Here is a 7,448-nt window from a genome sequence, read left to right on the forward strand (position 1 = left end):
GCCTGCCATTGTGTCCCTCATGCAGCCCCACTGATCTTTCCCAAAGGGCCTTTAAGAACATGTGCACACTTATTTCCATTCCCTGATGTGCTGGACGTGATAATAGTCAGAGAACCATGGTAACTTGTCTGGACTCACTGTCTAGTGTTCTCTGAAAGAGAACTGGCATATCTGGCAGCTGGATGTGTGTGTGTGTGTGTGTGTGTGTGTGTGTGTGTGTGTGTGTGTGTGTGTGTGTGTGTGTTTAGTTAGGGGAGAGCAATCTCTGGTGCTTTTGTTGGAGGGTGAGGAGGGAATAAAGAGCTTCAAAGAGTGACAAGGTGTCAGTGTCCTCCTAACTCAGCTGTTCAGGGGCCTAATCCTAGCCCACAACTGGATGTCTAAGGGATTGAAGGAGAATGTTCCTCCTGGCTAATTTCCAACTGTTTCCAAATGCACTTGATAAAGTTCCATGTGATTTTTTTTTTTTAAGTCGCACCTGCTCTAGCAATCCCAAAGCAACTCCTCCAAACCCCCCCCCCCCCATTATACTATACATCTGTTATTTTGCTGACATGGAAGCTAGCATAACAATTAGATTCATTACTTGCCCAATAAATTGATTCCAGCTAAGCTTAAAAGACCTCAGTGTATTCTTTGAGCATTTACCCAGTGAGAGAACACATTTTAAAATCCTGTCTAAAAAAACTTTTTCTGGGAGGTTGGGGTGGGGGGGATTCAGGATTGGGAGCTTATATACACCCGTGGTGGATTCATGTCAATGTATGGCAAAACCAATACAGTATTGTAAAGTAAAATAAAGTAAAAATAAAAATAAATAAATAAATAAATAAACTTTTTCGAGTTAGACCAGTAACATGTCATTCATATAAGCTTGTTTCATTTCAAGGTGGTGATGAGATGAAATTAGAAGGCCTGAATGATGGGTAAGAAAATGAGAGGTGGCTGGGAATCATTTTCACTTTCTTTTAAGCTAAAGCAATTTTGGGAAGGTCCTTAAAAAAATTCTAAATTTTCTGCCTGCAGAAGAGTTTTTAACAAATGAAGACCTTGATGGTATGACAGTTGCTTTTTTTTTTTTCCTCTTTGCTTCTTTCCAAAGATAAAAATAGACAAATAGGTTCTTCTCTAGAACTAATTTTTTTTCAGAATTAAAAAACATATACTTGAGACTTCTCTGGTGGTTCCGTGGGTAAGACTCCACATTCCCAATGCAGGGGGCCTGGTTTTGATCCCTGGTCAGGGAACTAGAATCCATGGGTTGAAGCTAAAGATCTTGCGTGCCACAGCTAAGACCTGACACAAATATAATAATTAAATAAAAAACATACTTTATTTGAATAGGGCAGAAATAAGGAGGAAGGAAGGTAATGTGTAAGTAATTTGGTTCAGCTCTAGACACTATCTTTGTGACTGTGTGGTGTACAGTAAAGTTTCACCAAACAGAACATCTTCTGGGAGAAAGAGATTAAATAAACTGGCCAATCCAAGGGACACATACAGATTGAAAGTGAAGGGCTGGAAAAAGATATTTCATGCAAATGGACACCTAAAAAAAAAAAACCATGAGTAACAATACTCATATCAAATAAAATAGACTTTGAAATAAATGCCATGAAAAGAGACAAAGAAGGACACTACATAATGATCAAAGGATCAATACAAGAAGAAGATATAACAATTATAAATATATATGCACCCAACATAGGAGCACCACAATATGTAAGGCAAATGCTAACATGATAATAGTGGGAGAATTTAATACCACACTCACACCGGTGGATAGATCAACCGAACAGAAAATTAGCAAGGAAGCACAAACTTTAAGTGCCTTATTATCAAATTCAGACTGAAATTGAAGAAAGTAGGGAAAACCGCTAGACCACTCAGGTATGACCTAAATCAAATCCATTATGATTATACAGTGGAAGTGAGAAATATATTTAAGGGCCTAGATCTGATAGATAGAGTACCTGATGAACTATGGACTGAGGTTCGTGACATTGTACAGGAGACAGGGATCAAGACCATTCCCATGGAAAAGAAATGCAAAAAGAAAAATGGCTGTCTGGGGAAGCCTTACAAATAGCTGTGAAAAGAAGAGAATCTAAAAGCAAAGGAGGAAAGGAAAGATATAAGCATCTGAATGCAGAGTTCCAAAGAATAGCAAGAAGACATAAGAAAGCCTTCTTCAGCGATCAATGCAAAGAAATAGAGGAAAAGAACAGAATGGGAAAGACTAGAGATCTCTTCAAGAAAATTAGAGATACCAAGGGAACATTTCATGCAAAGATGGGCTTGATAAAGGACAGAAATGGTATGGACCTAACAGAAGCAGAAGATATTAAGAAGAGGTGGCAAGAATACACAGAAGAACTGTACAAAAAGATCTTCACGACCCAGATAATCACGATGGTGTGATCACTCATCTAGAGCCAGACATCCTGGAATGTGAAGTCAAGTGGGCCTTAGAAAGCATCACTATGAACAAAGTTAGTGGAGGTGATGGAATTCCAGTAGAACTATTTCAAATCCTGAAAGATGATGCTGTGAAAGTGCTGCACTCAATATGCCAGCAAATTTGGAAAACTCAGCATGGCCACAGGACTGGAAAAGGTCAGTTTTCATTCCAATGCCAAAGAAAGGCAATGCCAAAGAATGCTCAAGCTACCGCACAATTGCACTCATCTCACATGCTAGTAAAGTAATGCTCAAAATTCTCCAAGCCAGGCTTCAGCAATACGTGAACCGTGAACTTCGTGATGTTCAAGCTGGTTTTAGAAAAGGCAGAGGAACCAGAGATCAAATTGCCAACATCTACTGGATCATGGAAAAAGCAAGAGAGTTCCAGAAAAACATCTACTTCTGCTTTATTGACTATGCCAAAGCCTTTGACTGTGTGGATCCCAATAAACTATGGAAAATTCTGAAAGAGATGGGAATACCAGACCACCTGACCTGCCTCTTGAGAAATCTGTATGTAGGTCAGGAAGCAACAGTTAGCACTGGACATGGAACAACAGACTGGTTCCAAATAGGAAAAGGAGTATGTCAAGGCTGTATATTGTCACCCTGCTCATTTAACTTATATGCAGAATATGTCATGAGAAACGCTGGACTGGAAGAAACACAAGCTGGAATCAAGATTGCCAGGAGAAATATCAATAACCTCAGATATGCAGATGACACCACACTTATGGCAGAAAGTGAAGAGGAACTAAAAAGCCTCTTGATGAAAGTGAAAGAGGAGAGTGAAAAAGTTGGCCTAAAGCTCAACATTCAGAAAATGAAGATCATGGCATCCGGTCCCATCACTTCATGGGAAATATATGGGGAAACAGTTGAAACAGTGTCAGACTTTATTTTGGGGGGCTCCAAAATCACTGCAGATGGTGATTGCAGCCATGAAATTAAAAGACGCTTATTCCTTGGAAGAGAAGTTATGACCAACCTAGGTAACATATTCAAAAGCAGAGATATTACTTTGCCGACTAAGGTTCGTCTAGTCAAGGCTATGGTTTTTCTAGTAGTCATGTATGGATGTGAAAGTTGGACCGTGAAGAAGGCTGAGCGCCAAAGAATTGATGCTTTTGAAGTGTGGTGTTGGAGAAGACTCTTGAGAGTCCCTTGGACTGCAAGGAGATCCAACCAGTCCATTCTGAAGGAGATCAACCCTGGGATTTCTTTGGAAGGACTGATGCTAAAGCTGAAACTCCAGTAGTTTGGCCACGTCATGCGAAGAGTTGACTCATTGGAAAATATTTGGTGCTGGGAGGGATTGGGGGCAGGAGGAGACGGGGATGACAGAGGATGAGAGGGCTGGATGGCATCACTGACTCAATGGATGCGAGTCTGAGTGAACTCTGGAAGTTGGTGATGGACAGGGAGGCCTGGCTTGCTGTGATTCATGGGGTCACAAAGAGTCGGACACAACTGAGCGACTGAACTGAACTGAACTGGGCCAGTTAGACCTAATTGATATCTATGGGACATTTCACCCCAAAACAATGAATTTCACCTTTTTCTCAAGTGCCTACAGAACATTCTCCAGGATAGATCACATCCTGGGCCATAAATCTAGCCTTGGTAAATTCAAAACAATTGAAATCATTTCAAGCATCTTTTCTGATTACATGTGATAAGATTAGATATCAACTACAGGAAAAAAAAAAACTACAAGCATATGGAGGCTAAATATGCTTCTGAATAACCAACAAATCACAGAGGAAATCAAAATATGCATAGAAATGAATGAAAATGAAAACATGACAACCCAAAACCTATGGGATTCAGTAAAAGCAGTGCTAAGGGGAAGGTTCATAGCAATACAATCTTGCCTCAAGAAACAAGAGAAAAATTAAATAACCTAACTATACACCAAAAGCATCTAGAAAACAAAGAAATGAAGAACCCAAGGGTTAGTAGAAGGAAAGAAATAATAAAAATTAGGGTAAAAATAAAAGAAAAAGAAAGGAGACTGGCAAACATCAACAAAACTAAAAGCCGGTTCTTTGAGAAGATAAATGAAATACACAAACCATTAGCCAGACTCATCAAGAAAAAAAGAAGAATCAAATCAACAAAATTAGAAATGAAAATGGAGAAATCACAACAGACAACACAGAAATACAAAGGATCATAAGAGACTACTATCAGCAACTATATACCAATAAAATGGACAAATTGGAAGAAATGGATGAATTCTTAGAAGAATATCACCTTCCAAAACTGAACCAGGAAGAAATAGAAAATCTTAACAGACCCATCACAAGCATGGAAATCAAAACTGTAATAAAAAATCTTCCAACAAACAAAAGCCCAGGACCAGGTGGCTCCACAGGTCAATTCTACCAAAAATTCAGAGAAGAGCTAACACCTATCCTACTCAAACTCTTCCAGAAAATTTCAGAGGAAGGTAAACTGCCAAACTCATTCTGTGAGGCCACCATCACCCTAATACCAAAACCAGACAAAGATGCCACAAAAAAAGAAAACTACGGGCCAGTATCACTGATGAACATAGATGCAAAAATCCTTAACAAAATTCTAGCAAACAGAATCCAACAGCATATTAAAAAGATCATACATTATGACCAAGTGGGCTTTATTCCAGGGATGCAAAGATTCTTCAGTATTCGCAAATCAATCAATGTGTTACACCACATTAACAAATTAAAAGATAAAAATCATATGATTATCTCAATAGATGCAGAGAAAGCCTTTGATAAAATTCAACATCTGTTTATGATAAAAACCCTCCAGAAAGCAGGCATAGAAGGAGGATACCTCAACATAATAAAAGCCATCTATGATAAACCCACCGCAAACATTATCCTCAATAGAGAAAAACTGAAAGCATTCCCCCTAAAGTCAGAAATAAGACAAGGGTGCCCACTCTCACCACTGCTATTCAACATAGTTTTGGAAGTTTTAGCCACAGCAATCAGAAGCAAAAGAAATGAAAGGAATCCAGATTGGAAAAGAAGTAAAACTCTCACTGTTTGCTGATGACATGATCCCCTACATAGAAAACCGTAAGGACACCACCAGAAAATCACTAGAGCTAATCAATTAATATAGTAAAGTTGCAGGAAATAAAATTACACACAGAAATCCCTTGCATTCCTATACACTAACAATGAAAAAGCAGAAAGAGAAATTAAGGAAACAATTCCATTTACCATTGTGACGAAAAGAATAAAATACTTAGGAATAAATCTACTTAAGAAACAAAAGACCTATATATAGAAAACTATAAAACACTGATGAAAGAAATCAAAGATGACACAAACAATACCATGTTCATGAACTGGAAGAAACAATATAGTGAAAATGAGTATACTATCCAAAGCAATCTATAGATTCAATGCAATTCCTATCAACTACCAATGGCATTTTTCATAGAACTAGAACAAATAATTTCACAATTTGTATGGGAATACACAAAACCTCAAATAGCCAAAGCAATCTTGAGAAAGAAGAATGGAACTGGAAGAATCAACCTGCCTGACTGCAAACTATACTACAAATACTTCATGACTATACTACAGTCATCAAGATAATAGAGTACTGGCACAAAGACAGAAAGATAGATAAATGGAACAAAATAGAAAGCCCAGACATAAATCCACACACCTGTGGACACCTTATCTTTGACAAAGGAGGGAAGAATATACAATGGAGAAAAGACAATCTTTGTAACAAGTGGTCCTGGGAAAACTGGTCAACCAGTTGTAAAAGAATGAAACTAGAATACTTTCTAACACCATACACAAAAATAAACTCAAAATGGATTAAAGATCTAAATGTATATAAAACTCCTAGGGGGAAACATAGGCAGAAAACACTCTCTGACATAAATCATAGCAGGATCCTCTATGACCCACCTCCCAGAATAATGGAAATAAAAGAAAAAATAAACAAATGGGACCTAATTAAACTTAAAAGCTTTTGCACAATGAAGGAGACTATAAGCAAGGTGAGAAGACAGCCTTCAGAATGGGAGAAAATAATAGCAAACAAAGCAACTGACAAAGAATTAATCTCAAAAATATACAAGCAGCTCAATTCCAGAAAAATAAATGACCCAATCAAAAAATAAGCCAAAGAACTAAACAGACATTTCTCCAAAAAAGACATACAGATGGCTAACAAACACATGAAAAGATGCTCAACATCACTCATTATCAGAGAAATGCAAATCAAAACCACAATGAGGTACCATCTCACACCATTCAAAATGGCTTCTATCAAAAAGTCTACAAACAATAAATGCTGGAGGGGGTGTGGAAAAAAGGGAACTCTCTTACACTGTTGGTGTGAATGCAAACTAGTACAGCCACTTTGGAGAACAGTGTGGAGATTCCTTTAAAAACTGGAAATAGAACTGCCATCTGTCAGTTCAGTTGCTCAGTCATATCCGACTCTTTGAGACCCCATGAATCCCAGCAGGCCAGGCCTCCCTGTCCATCACCAACTCCTGGAGTTCACTCAAACTCATGTCCATCGAGTCGGTGATGACATCCAGCCATCTCATCCTCTGTTGTCCCCTTCTCCTCCTGCCCCCAATCCCTCCCAGCATCAGGGTCTTTTCAAATGAGTCAACTCTTCACATGAGGTGGCCAAAGTACTGGAGTTTCAGCTTTAGCATCATTCCTTCCAAAGAATACCCAAGGCTGATCTCCTTTAGGATGGACTGGTTAGATCTCCTTGCAGTCCAAGGGACTCTCAAGAGTCTTCTCCAACACCACAGTTCAAAAGCATCAATTCTTCGGCACTCAGCTTTCTTCACAGACCAACTCTCACATCCATACATGACCACTGGAAAAACCATAGCCTTGACTAGACGGACCTTTGTTGGCATACAATCCAGCAATCCCACTGCTGTGCATATACACTGAGGAAACCAGAATTGAAAGAGACACATGTGTCCCAATGTTCATCGCAGC

Source organism: Ovis aries, chromosome 8, assembly GCF_016772045.2.
Source record: "Ovis aries strain OAR_USU_Benz2616 breed Rambouillet chromosome 8, ARS-UI_Ramb_v3.0, whole genome shotgun sequence".
NCBI lineage: Eukaryota > Metazoa > Chordata > Mammalia > Artiodactyla > Bovidae > Ovis > Ovis aries.